Raw genomic sequence first — 14,467 nt, forward strand, 5'->3', positions numbered from 1 at the left:
GTTTGCTTCCTCTGGTCATTTCTTACAAAGACGACATGAACATAAAAACATTTTACTAAAAAAACAGTTTTTAACTTTGAATTCTGGTAGAAAGATGTGTATTTTTCACAGTTGAACATTACGACTGGACCCTCTGGTTAAGATACAGAAAGGAGAACAGTGACATTTACAAACACATTTATTCCATATGGATGTTCAGCATCACACGTTCTCTGCAGGCTTGCTGGTTGAATTTCCATGATGTGAGTCTCTTCTTCTTCTTCTTCTGCTGTGGAATGTGTTGAATTGAGGTGAAATGAATTCTGCTGAGTATGGAGGTTTTTTGAGTAGGATGTTTTAACAGAAGATGTCGTACTTTTGTTATAAGTTGATGGACATGGTCAGAAATGATACTCTGATAGGCTGTGGTGTCTAAAAAAATACTCTATTGAGCCTAAGGGGACCAAAGTGTGGCAACAAAATCTCTCAAATGCCATCATACGTCTGGCAGCCTGGAGTGTAGATACTGTACATTCTTCTGCTCCAGACCATCAGCTTCAAGTCTGATGTGCTAGTTAACAAGTTGCATGAGGTTTTAATTGCTTTCTGCAATAATTCAACGAAACTGCGGATCTCTGCATGCATGTTGTTTACCTCTTAAGTCATGTCCGAACTCTGTTACTCTTAGTCACATTACAGAAAAGTTCCCTCAGTAGTTTGCTTACGTCTTTCCTCTCTCCATTTCAGGCGGTTCCTCTTCCTTCACTTCAGTAATGTGTGATGCATCACTGGAAAATATGCTGTAAGACTGAGTCAAACTTTAGTTGTACATCTCTGGTCACATAAATATTCACCCCCCCCCCCCCCCAAAAAAAAAAAAAAAAAATCCCATAGCTTGGTCCACAGAGGAGGCACTGGACCTCTTGAATCTCCTGTAGAACCTCCCCTGTAGTTTGTGAAACACTCATACCAGGCCACAATCACGGTCATTAAAGTTGCATCTCCTCACCATTCTAGTGTTCAGTTTAAACATTAAGTTCATCTTCATCGTCAATACGCTGAGCTCCTTACATCGGCTAGTGGTTAATGATGCATGAGAGCGTAATAGAAAGACATGAACGCAAACATAGGAAAGAATTGTCCATTTCAAAAAAGATTTAGTTTCTCAAGGTGTTCTTAGGTGGTCAGGGAGAGTGTGTCATATTCCAGAGGCTGCATATCAGAAATCCCAATCCCATACCGTGCAGGATTTTGTTTTCCAAAAGATGGGGCAGCAGAGTGTGTAAGTGGGTCGCTCCTTCAACTGGTAATGACTTCTTGAGGAGTCAGTGAAGTCGATGGAGGATGGCTGTGATGTTTTTGTACTTGTACACCATCATTAGGATCCTCACAGTGCTAATAAAAGCAAATTGTTTTATAGAGGGAATCTTCATGAGCTGCCGGAGTTAAAAACTTTGCCTAAGCAGTCAGTGTAGTGAATTCAATTATTAAAGTAAAGATCCATTACAACACCTTTCTCTTAGAACTCTCCCAGCCCCACTTCATGTGATTTACTCTTCTGTTTGGCCAATGTCTGCAAGGTCAGAGTGCAGCTCGCTCACCTGCTGCTGCTGTGTCTGGAGGAAATGATCAAATGTCCGGAATCAAATGAGATGAGAATGAAGCTTGACAATATCACTGTGAAATAATAACATAATTACAATTACTGTAATTTGTTGGAGCCCAGTACTTGTTACTTTTATTTGGGTAAAAGGCCATTTTTCTGTCCTTCTCCTTGGAAATATTATTAGCTTTTGCTTTGATTTCCCCCTCTTTTTTCATGAGGAAGAGAACCTCATTATATAGAAACTTAACTGTCCAGATTTAGACAGGCTCACACAGTGTGACAGCGCAGTTAATGTGTCACAGCAACACTATTTATATTCAGAACAGGTGTTCATGCCATGAGAAGATAAATAGTGCCTCATGGATCTTTTTCACCTTCATTTTTCCTTGATCTGTAGTTATTATTCAAAAATACCTGGAGCGGAATTAACACCGTCGTTACTGCTTTCCATGCTAAGTACTACTAACACCAATTATCAAACAGGGACTACCAGACACATTAGTTTTAGGGCCTCAAACAACACAACACAGACACACAGGGCCATAAGGTTGTAAAAATACCACAGAAGGTGCAAATAACTTCTTTAAAAGAGACCCACAATAGTAACACAATATGGTACAAATGAGCTACAAATTCTACAGTATGATGAGCAAAAGTAACAAAATGACCAGAGACACGCAGTGTGAGCAAAGATAGTGAAAATCACCAGAAAGAGGCACACCAAAGTAAAATGTCACGATGAAAGAACAAAACCCAAAGAGGCTGCAAATGGACACACAGTTACCAAAAAGACAGGAAAAAAAATGATAAACTAGAGCTCCAATAAAATCACATCGTGCCAACAGACCAAGAAGAAAGACAGTCAGAATGAGCTCAAAGAGACACAGATATGAGCAAATGCTGAATGTCACAGAGACAAAAATCTGCTGAAACACTGACCTTCAAAGACAAAACAAATGACCACAATGGAGTGCGAGATGACGATCAAGAGGTGAGAAAACTAAGACACATAAAAAGAGAGCAGGGTTGCGAGAGGACACAAACTGACTCATAAATACAACAAAGAAATACAAAGTTCTGCAATGTAATAAAAACAAATATAATCTAACATGATAATCAGATACCAATAATATCAAAAAGTGGACACAAAATGCCATAAAAAAATAACCACGTTGGCCAAATTGAGGTGTAAACTGATATGGATAAGAATGAAGATCATTAGCCATTAATAGAAGAGGCAAAAGTAATCAGACTTGCTGGAAGTATGGTACTCACTTCAAAGAAGATACAATGAAAATATCACTAATTTGATGCTGATTTTCATGCATCTTGAACATTTTTGGAGAATGGCGGCACTGAATTCATAGACAAACGTGCAAACACACATCTTGCTTGACATCATCAATTAACTTGAATCACTGCTTTATCGGAAAATAATGGGGAAATAACGTGTTGATTTGATATAAAACAAAACGAATTCTATTTAAAAGCTTTTAGGACTCAGCGAGGCAGAGAAAGTATAGATAAATAGGTGCAGCAGGGCACTGTAGTGGTTAACACTCTCACCTCACAGTAAGAAGGTTTTCAGGCCAATTCTGTGTGGAGATAGCATGTTCTCTCTGTGGACGTGTGGGTTTTTCTCTGAGTACAGTTATTCCTTTTTTCTCATGGTACTAAAGAATTAACTCCATGAAAACTGCAGTCTTTTAAAATGGGGCAAGCATTATTATGGCAGGATACACTGTATCTTTAACTCTTTTTTAGCAGGTATTTCCCTTTGTTTATCTGTTTTAATTGCTTTTCGACTTTTATATTTGCCTGTTTTCTATTTGTTTCCCTCACAGTTTGTTGTTTATTTCCTTGTAGTTATATTTACTATCATAGAGCACTTTAATTCGCAACGATTTCCTGCTTTGCCTTGCATCTTTGTCTGTCCTTAAATGGGCATGGTCACCCGTCCTGACTGCTGGGATGAGCAATCTATCAGGATATCAACAGGTCACAAAGAAAAGACAAAGTACCTCACAGAGACATGAATAACCACCAACACAGGTCATTATCATGCATGATTTGAAGCACACCTGATTGCATAGAAGGGAACGTACAAGCTTGATTATATGATCATGGAGATTTTCAAACACACGCAGTGTTGGACACATATGAGCGTTTGAATTTCCTCAGTCTTTTGCCCCCGCATCTCTCCATGAGGAGCCCCGGGCTCTTCTGGCGGTCTGAGACGCTGCAGCTCGGGTGAGGAGACCTGTAACAAGTCGCCCATCGGTTGCCTCTCACCTGTTGGCCACACGGCTGTGCTCACAGACCGCGAGCCCCGTGGCTGCGCCGCGCTGCTGCGCATGCGCACTGGCGCGGAGACATTTCCTCCCAGCAGCAGCAGCAGCAGGCCTCGCTGCACAGCTCCGCCACACATACACACATATACACACACACACACACACACACACATGCGAGCGTACGCGCACACACACTCACGTATATGCGGGGAGAGCGCACACAGTCAAAGCAGAGCCACGTTTGGGATTGTCTAACGTTAACACCGCGACACCTGGATGCCCCCGGACCGCAGGACGCATCCTGATGGGCCTTCGCCGCTGATCTGCAGCCACATCTGGTCGACACCTCGGAGGATCTTTGGGGTGAGCTGCCCACCGCCGCTGGCTCGGTTTTGTCTCGGGTTTATCCTCCGCTCGCAGCGCCTTCAGCCCCGGGTGGGGGGGGAGGTTCAGGGCAGCGGCCGGAGAGGAGTGTCACACCCGGGTTTTGTGTCCAGTCAGGGTCCCGGGTTTTGTTTTCTATCCGCTGCTCGTGCGGGGCGCGCTTTGTTTTTAGCGCGAGCCGCCGTGCAGTGCTAACGACACACCGGAGAGTTAGCCCTAGCGGCTAGTTAACGTGCAGGGTAACGTCACTAGATCCATCATCGGACACAATATACTCCCCGAACACAACATACTGCACTGTTTTCCTTCCATCCCTCTGAACAATCGCAGCTGTTAACATATTTGTAAGTTTTAAAACTCAAAGCCGGATCTTAAATGGTATTATTGGCTTAGGTTAGACGTGGTGTTTGTCTTGTGGATGATTTTGCGGCTGTACCCAAAATCTCCCGAGTCGCCCCCTTTTCTTACCTCTGATTCCATTGTCGGACACCCGGATTACTTCTTGTCATTTTTTTTTTTTTTTTTTAATCGTCGACTGTATTTTCTCTATTCATACAGCAATCTTGATGGCGAAAAGCTCAAGTACAAGTCAATAGATGGCAACAAGACCCTGAGCAGCATTGTGTTACGGTCGGCAGATGCCCCGTTTGAGTTTTTCTGCTTGTTGGAATCGGATGTGAAACTTCAGCTCAGCTCGTGTGCTATTAACTCAATCACCATGTGCACATCAGACGTGTCAAAACATTGTCGCGTGGCTCGTTTTGGTGCTTTTTAACGTGTTGGTTGAAGGGGAAAACCAGCTATACAATTGAATTATTCTGTCCGATAATGGACTCAGGGCTTAGCCTCTCCGCGCTGCACTTGAGCACAGGAACTGGGATAGGGGTTCAGCCCCTTTTTTCTTAAGGCAACAATGATCCATATCTCCTCATTCAATTCGTCATAATCATCTTTTACATTGGTTTTATTGAGGGAAAAAACAGTCGGTGTGAAAAACTGTAGGGGGGAAAGTGCTGTGGCAGGGTTGTGTTGTTGATGACAACAGATGACTGTAAGGAGTCCTGTGTGATGTTTTGTTCATCCCACAGGAAAACTGTTTTTCTTCTGTCATGGCTCCGCAGGGGAGTCAGAGGTCAGGTCATGCTTCTCAACATCATCTTTGAATAGACACAGCTATGGTGGATGCTTTAAAATATGAGAATTTTTCCAGGTTGTGCAGCACCTGCAACAGAAAACATTGTCAGCTGATTAAATACTCCAAGGTGACGGCTGCTCGCCCATTGTTTGTCAGCTCCCCGCTTAAAGCTTCAAGGTACCCGTCTGTCTCAAATGTTGAAATCTACGACATACCTTTGCAAGCCACGGCATGACCGACAAAGCGGTGTAGTGTCTGCATTGTAGCACATTGTTACTCGACCCAGAGGTGCGTGTGCAGTTTGAATGAGATCTGCTCTGCTTTGTTACCCATGCATTCAGTCAACATTACCCTCCAAAGTTGGCTTCATGGAGTATATCTTACAACTAGTGTTTTATTTCATCACTTGTTATAGGCTCTGTGGCTCTAAATAGATGATATCATCTGTCTGGGGTGTGTGTGTGTGTGTTGCCGATTTTGAAAAGTGATTGCCTCAGCAGGCTTGACCAGTGGTGAGCTTTTGTGTCATAATCCGGATAAAAACACCGGGATGGCAACTGGTTGAACAGATGGTTGCGCTACACATTTTACTACTTCATGGAGTATTCCCACTTTCTTACTCAACTGCACAGACACATTTCTTGAAATAAAATTCAGTTTTAGTCCGTTGTCACTTCCAAGAATACCTTCATGAATGTGTAAATCTGCATTATTTCACCATCTTTTCTCAGTGGTGCACCTGCTTGGCTTTAGAGCCTCCGACAAATCACTGTGAAGCCCCCTTCAAAAAAAAAAAAAAAAAATCTCATGAATATTCAAAACAATTCAACAAGTGAATCTAAACTCTGGTAGACACGCCCACTACTCTCAGTAAGTAGCAGACAGTGTACCGATCTTTAGATTCTAGAAAATGTGTTATGGCTTTCACCTTGTGCCCAAATCCACAGAAAACCAAAAAGTGAGGTGCTTTTCTATTGTGCAAAGTCCACTTTAAAGACCAGTTGGACGGTCAGACAGTGATGTTCTAACATTCCTGTGTTCCTCATAGTTTTTCACTCCAGCTTTACATGCAGTTGGAACTGAGGCCTCTCCACCTTAACAATGTGTGTCAACACATCCACCAGCTCATTAGACCTAAGATAACACATGGAAAATAATGACTTTTGGATGCACCCTTCCAGGGTTACCACATCTACCTAATTTGGCTCAAGTTTTGTCTGGAGACCTTGTTTACTCAAATTAGGGTTAAAGGCCATGCTCAAGGAATTGGAGCAGTGACGACTCAGCGGTGGGATTTGAACCAGTGAATATCTAATGCTCTGCCCCATAGAATGAAACCAACAATTAATGAATGGAGGAAAGCCCTCTGCAATCAGGTGCAAGCAATAATTTGTTGAAATTTGAATTGTTAAAATTTAGAAGTCAGTTACTTGATGTCCTTTTCCATCGTTACCTCAGCCCCAGACAGTCATACTATTCTGACGTCGTCTTGTCTGAGTTTACAGTACAGCCTAAAGTGAGTGCTGAGAGCTCATGAGGCAACATGGCAGCTCTGGGCTTTTCTATTGGCGAAATCTGTCACCGAGATTGGTTGTAGTAAGGTGGGGGTGTGAGGGCTTGGCGTTCATTATCCCCAAAGGAATCTGGCAAACCAGACTGCACAGCAACATGTTAGGGACCCATATGTTACGTCTGACGGTGGAGTAGTGGTTAGCACTGTTGATTAACTGTTAGAAAATTCCTGGTTTGAGCCCAGGTTTGAGGGTCTCTCCCCAGATTTCCCCCCTTCTTTTCAAATCGTGAATTTAACTGGCTGTTGGATTGACCTGTACATACATTTTTGCTCTGTGTGCAAACTGTGGAGGGATCATCTGTACGATCCCTGCGACTCCAAGTTGGATAAAGCAATATATAAGCTCAGTGGAGGGATGAAATTCTCTGAGCACTGTAAATGTACCAGCCATCTGATCAGACTGCAGCCTGAGAGGGGAGTCTGTGCAGTTATCCTTCTGTAAACTCTTCGAGCAAGTTCGTGGATGTCCCATCAGTGCAGCCATCGACCACACTGAGTTCCATGCTTCTCCATCTTCCCCCTTCTCAATAGCACTCTCTCCATCTCAGTGAGTGATGGCTGGATGGGAGTAGTCTAATCGAGGTGCTGCTTGACGAGGACTAAAGGTGACAGGACAAGTCTCCGGGCCTGGCCGCACGTCGGCTCTCCTCTATTTAGTGATGAGTTATGGTTGGCGTGGGAGGAGGGGGTGGGGGTGTACACCATGCTGTCTAGTCGATCCTTAAAGCTGCGTGGAGCAGTGCAGCGTTACTGTCTCATGTTGAGCTTTGAGCCGGGCTTATGTGCTCAGCGGGGAAGTAATGGCTCCTCTGTCTTCGACACTGACCATCTCATTGCACTTTTGAAGTCTGTCCAAGGGCCTGCTGACCTCAACACAGTGACCATGTTGAGGTAGTTTTTTTTTTTCTTTTTCTCCCATTTTTTCCTCCCTGCCTCCCCCTTCAGACTCTTCCACTCGAAGCCCGCTGTCTCTTTAATCAGCAAGTGCAATAACAGAGGAGGGATTTATTGTGGCGACTCTGGTGCAGAGCTTAACCGTATACCGGCACTCGTGAGCAACAGGACATCACAGATGGTGCAAGACACACTTTGCACAGTAGGCTGTATCGCACCGCTCTGTGTAGATGCAGCCAGCATTGCGTATTTCACGGCTGTTTGCATTCCAGCAGCATGGTCTCACATGGAGGATGAGGAGCACACAGGCCTCTCCCCTGAAACACACAATACACAATGCACAGTGTGATGCAGGTTAATGTGTGCATGTTTTGACTGATGCACATTTCATTATGGACTTTGCATGATGCAAAAGCGGCAAGTCATCCCATGCCCAATAGTGAGGGAGCACCGCTTCCTCTTTTCAAACTCCCTGGAACAACGTTGCAACCATAATATGACCGTGTGCAGCTGTACAACAGGTTGATTGTCGTTCATTCGGTAAGTCATCCAGATATTTGCGTAGGGATCAGACATGATAGTATTACTGGCTCATTGCTCTTAAAGATTGTCCTGCCCTCCCTGCTTGTCTTAGTCCTAATCAGATCATTGCTGGCATTCTAAAGCAAATATAAATACTAGTGGAGTCTCATATTGAAGTTGATCTGCAGGGATTAACCCCGACAGAGCAGCTGGCAGTATCAGTCGTGCCTACTCAGTGTACCGAAGTTTGAATCAGTGAATGATCAGCATTGCAGTGTTTATCAGATATAATTAGTGAAATGCCCATGCCTTTATCAAATAAGTGACCAAATTATGTTGTTGGGTTTTTTTCTAAGCCAAATTTTATTCATCAGTCTGAAAAAATGAAAATAATATAGCACAATGTATATTGTCACATATTCATGTTTTTTTATGTATTTAACTGAAAGCAAAGTTTCGATTATGCTTTATTTTTTCTGTTTGTGTGTGAAACAAAAGGCACTAGAAGCAATCATTTCAAGTACTTTCCTTTTAATTGGAACAAAGGCTAACAATTTTCCTTATTGGGAATAAATGACAGCTGCAAAACCTTAAACTCAAAAAGCTAAATCTGCCCTTTTTCACGAGTGACTTTCGGGTTCTGTCGCACGTGCTCGGGCTCCACCTCCCCGACGGGCCCCGGTGAGTCAAGCCAATAGTGAGCCTGTTGCTGTGGGTTGGTGGTGGTGGCGGTGGGGGTGGTGGGCATCCCCCCTCAGCTGAGGTGCCCCTGCCCTGACTTTCATTGCACTGCGAAGTTTGACATTCACCCTCTTCTCGTGTGTGCGTTACACTCCGTGCTGTAATTACCGCCGTTAACAGAAAAATCAACTTTCCGATTTTCACTTTTTTAAAGTCTGGCTCAGTAAATAACTCATTTATGATTTAAAAGCGATTAATTAATTGCACAGCCCTAATCCCCAATTACATAAACACTGTCATTTATCTTTCTGATCAAGTGACTTAAATCCCCACAAGTCATACCAAATCAATAGACATGGTCAAAGACATGCAGAATACTTGTCCTGTTGACTCGTAAGTTTTGCGTCATTCTGAATACTTAAGCCAGAGCTTGAAGATGTTTTTTGTTTTTTCTTCACAGTTTAAACACACACCCTTCTAGAACATAGCAGACAGCACACTGAACGACTGTCATACTCGATACTTTGCTTGGGAGAAGAAAGGTGTTAAGAGAGTATTTTCTTTTGTCCAGTTGCATTTTGCAGCTGGATTTAGATCACCTTACCAAATCTTTGTGTTCCCATCATCCTCTAGAACTAAATAAATCACAAGTCTCTAACTGTGAATGAATGAACTTGTGTTTATTTTTTTGTGTTCTGCAGTTTTCTACCTTGATTTGTACCCTACTTGAATGGTACAGGAAATGTCAAGGATGGCGAAGAAATTCATAAAAATGAAACTGTTTCAAAGCTTAATTATACTGTGATTGCATTCATTCATTCATTCAGTGTCATTCGAATTCTTAAAGAGTCCAAAAGCCAAACTGAGCTAACTTCTGTCACGAAGGACCGACACAAACATTAGAATTGAAGCAGTGTCTCCTGTAAGATGTTGGGCTGTTTCAGAATAAATTGTTAATCTTTCTGCACAGTTGTTGTGAATGGAGTAGGTGTGTCTGCACAGCATGTGGTCGATATTTCAGCTCAGGCTTTCCTGGTAATATAAAATCAATGTGAGAAGAACAAAAACCCACCAACACTCTTCTTAAAATAAAGGAGGGGAAAAATCAGTCATCCTCAGCTCTAAGCCTTCTTCCCCCCACTGCGTTGTCACTTGGATATCTTCTTCACTGTTCAGCACCTGCTGAGCCGTGATCGAAGCCACTTCCCCGCTCCCCTCACCCCTCCTGGCGATCATGTTGCCCAGCAGAATAGCGGCATTGTGGCTGCCATCTTGCGTGCAAACTCGGCGAGGCCTCTCCATCTGGGCAGCGGCTGGACAACTCCTTGACGGCTGGGAGGCTTCTGCCGCCACGCCTGCTGGCCGGCTGCACAATGTAGGCAATGAGGAGTGCTGCAGGCCTGACACATGCCTCAGTCTTTCACTACGCCCACAGCCTCCAGAGATTTCCCTCTGGGAGCCGCTTGACAAAGGGATAATGCCATTCCAACATTTTAGCTTCTCGGGAGCATTGCAGGCTGCTTCATATATATCTTCTCCACTCAGGTGTTAACAGTGGAACTGCTGGTGTTCTAAGACATTATTACCTGTGTCACTCCCCTCTTATCGTAGCTGCAATATGCGACTGTTGTCAAGAAGCACCATCATTTCTGTTTTCTTTTTGTATAGCAGCATACATTTAGGAGGTAATTGCATCGTAATAGGAAGTCTGATGGCCCCCACCAGTTTCTCTGGCTCGCAGTGGAAATGTTTTATCATCGACATAAACGTTTTCAACCTGTGGCGATCAAAAATAAAATGATTTCTCGACTGTAAAAAAATAAAACGGAGGGAAAGCAGCCAGCATGAGAAGCACTGTGCATTATGTCGTTGTCCGACTCACCTGCATGGAGACCCACTGCATGATATGCAAATACTGGTTTGATGGCACTTCCTCTTTCAGTGAAATGAAGCAGAAGAATCCAGAAGCAGATTATTCACTGCCAGTGACTCCAGGTTTTCTCTGTTTGCTCCTTTTTCAGACATAGTGAAGTGGTTTAGGTTTATTACACACCTGATCAACGCCAGATGTTCCCATCCCAGTTAACACTTGGCAAGAGGCTCGCTGATGGGTGGTCAGTCTTTCAGACACAGTATCACTCGTGTACAGACAGACATTTTGAAGTCAACTAATCTTAACAGGCATATGTGAGGGTCTAAGGCGGTGGTTGCTTCGTTTTGTCTCGTTACTGAATTTGACATATTAATATTATGCTTATTCACTGTTTTTATTTTTACCAATCTATGTAACATCTTGAAGCCCTCTGAGGCAACTGTTGTTGTGATACTGGGCTATACAAAAATAAAATTGATTGATTGATTGATTGATATCTGTTATTCTCGAAGTCACCTGCAGTAACTGAAGAAAACCCACACACGCTCAGGGACGACATGTAGACTCCTCACATGAAGACTTCGATTGACAATGAATCTGAGACTGTGAGGCGAGTGCTAACCATTGTGACATTTATACTACGTGTTGTTTTGTAAGTCAGCTGTTATAGTGGATCCTGTCCATCTTGTACACCCAATATAGCAAACTTGGTTGTGGTAATTGGTGGAAATCCAGCTGTCGCTGGGTCGTCAGTCAGTTAAGACTTGGTCACATTCACACCTATGGGAATGGTTAGTAACTCCGGAGTATCCACGCATGCACAAGAGAAACATGCAAGCGCACCACAGAAAACCCCAAAGTCCAGAATCAAACCAGATATATTTGCACTTTTATTCCTTTATAGATTTTAAAAACATCTGATGCCATCGTGGCGTTGGTATTTGGGAGTTCACCTGGTTACATTCACCATTTGATCGGTCTGTCTTGCTTCCCACAATGCCTCTGTCCCAGTTTAGTGCAATCTTTCATTTCCAAGCCCGTTTAATAAAAATGAAGCTGTGTCGCTTGTTTGAAGTCGTGTTTCAGAGATATTAAACTCTGCCTCCATGTTTGCCGATCGTCCTGAAAATAATACATGATGAATCAGTGATGATGATGATAACAGTGAAGAATCCTGTCTCAGCAGGGAGGCTCCAGAGCTTCCTGTGTTGTTTTTTTCCTTCTTTCTTTTTAACTCCCCCCTTCAAGTGCAGTAGTTTCTCTGCAGCCGAGTCATCTGATGCACTTCAAAGATACAGTAAATGCGTCTGCTTTAATAATGTCACATTGAGTGCTGAGAAGTTAAGTGACCTGAATTACGTCTACTTTCACACAGACTTTTGAAAAAAAAAGATTTATTTACTTTTTTATTTTTTATCTTTCTCCCCTGTGTTGTGCTCCCCTCAGGCTTTTCCTACTTAATAAAAGCAACGTTTCTCTGTTCCGGATGTTTTCAAATGCGAGATTAAGCCAGAAGATTTGTGCCGTGTAGAGATGGTAATTGTTGACGGTGGCCTACATCTGGGCATGTTTCTGATGCACCCGAGGATGATTGACTGAAATGATTTACCCAGACGTAGGTAGCTGGATGGATGGGATACATAACAGATGCATAATGATGAGATTTAGAGGTGAGCAGATAAATAGGCCTCCATGAAAATCCTGAGAGCACAACAATGATTACCATACTGAAAGGCCAACACACCTACTCTGAGTGTTGATAAAATGAAATGGTTGATATCCTTGGGCCGCATCTCATACTGTGAAAACGGCTAAAATGTCCAAGTTTGTCCTTGAGGTTCACAATGTTTCCTCTAAGAGCTTTACTTATGCACAAAGATCACTGGGTATTTCTGCTGATGTAAAAGATCATATTGGTCAGTATCAGTAAAGTTCAGACACCTGCCTCAAGTTTCTGCAAGGCTCCTTCCTATTTCTCCTGGGAACACAAGAATATTGCACCCATTAAAGACCGTTGGGTCACTCCTTGAGTATTAATTTGACTGGGTTCAGCGTTAACCTCATTGTGTCAAGGGAAAGTTTGGATGAACATTGGGCTGTAGATTATTTTCATGGCTCTTGCCAAGTGTGCTTCCTGCATTTAGCCTGGGCTGGCCACCAGAGGACTGTATATTGGTATTGGCTGACGAGGCGCTTCAGGTTGTCACTGTGATGTTATCACAGGAATAAAATGACACTCTGGGTATAATTCAATGTAAAACGGCATTTCCAGACCATTTCTTAACACTGAAATGGCCGGATATCTCAGTGCATGTCTTGCAGGTGCATTTTTAGGAGCTTTGGGCACACTGTGTTCTTATTAAACTATAATCTGGAGTCAGGATGTTTGCTTGGGGTCCTATAGTGTGCCTTGTGCTGTTCCTTCCTGTCTCCTGTTTTTGCGTGTTATTACACATAGGGTGCAATCAGAAAGGTCAGAGAAAGAAGTACCGGTTTTTAAACTTGACTGTGAAGGCAGTAAGCATGTCTGTTTTTCACTTTGAATTGACATATACTTGAGTGCATAGGTTGTGTGTGTGTGGTAACTGCCTATAGACAGAGATAAACTATGATTGTGGAGCTCAACCATCTTGTTTATTTGCAGTACTATATAGTCATATGAATGAGATTCTTCAGTGTTAATGTACGGTTTAAGATGTATAAAAATGTTTCAGCCTCTCAATATATAAGCTAAGTCAACATCCACTGATCTCGCCCATTGATCCCACTTGTTTGCTCACGTACAGACTGTAATTGTGGGCTTCATTCATCTAATGCATCCCGCTAATAGTGTCAGGCCGCTGTTCGTGCTCTTTGTAGCCCATTGCTAAGCAAAGGTGATGTTTTCCAGTGAAGGGATTAAAAGTAGCATGTAGGCTTCTTACGGCAGATGTGCAGCAGCGTGTTGTTTTCACCTCGGAAACACACCCCATCAAGTCACGGGTTGCTGTGTTGATGATGGCTGCATGGAGAATTTTAACACAGGGCTCACCCTCAGAGAGCGGGTAATTTGTCATGATGAAACAGAATAAACATCAGTCCACAGTTGATGTTGTTTGCTCTGAATATAATCCCTCAGACAACCCCTAACATCATGGCAGAATTAGATGTTGACAGCGTGTCTTTTGGGGACACATTACAGGGAAAAATGGCATGCATGCCCTAAGGTATGCGGCTCATCTGCAACATCTTCTTATTGCCTGGAGAGAATGAATCTGGTGCTGCAAAGATCCATGAGATGCAACCACAGATCAAACCATCCAGTGAGCCATAATTACTCATCAAGAAAGTTTGGTCATCGTCATCCCAGACCTGTTTATTTAACTTATTTTTAGCAAAAAGCTAATAGATTTGCAGCACAAGAGGTCATTCCTATCCTCCACACAACAGTCAGGTCAGGAAGTAAGCAGGCATTGCATTATGAGGAATCTATTTCACAGGGTTATATCTACTATATAGTGTCGTACTGCACAGCGCTATCTACACAGCC

At 43.1% G+C, this 14,467-nt stretch overlaps 1 protein-coding gene across 1 annotated transcript in view; it reads left to right on the forward strand.

Annotated features, from left to right (window-relative positions):
- Positions 1-4,017: 4,017 nt before the first annotated feature.
- Positions 4,018-14,467, forward strand: part of cskl (c-src tyrosine kinase-like) — a 52,537-nt gene continuing 42,087 nt past the window's right edge. The window contains exon 1 of the mRNA XM_030090510.1: positions 4,018-4,239. The gene's annotated coding sequence lies outside the window, so the exon portion shown is untranslated. The remainder of the gene's footprint in view (positions 4,240-14,467) is intronic.

The sequence above is a fragment of the Salarias fasciatus genome, chromosome 1 (assembly GCF_902148845.1).
Source record: "Salarias fasciatus chromosome 1, fSalaFa1.1, whole genome shotgun sequence".
Taxonomy (NCBI): Eukaryota; Metazoa; Chordata; class Actinopteri; order Blenniiformes; family Blenniidae; genus Salarias; species Salarias fasciatus.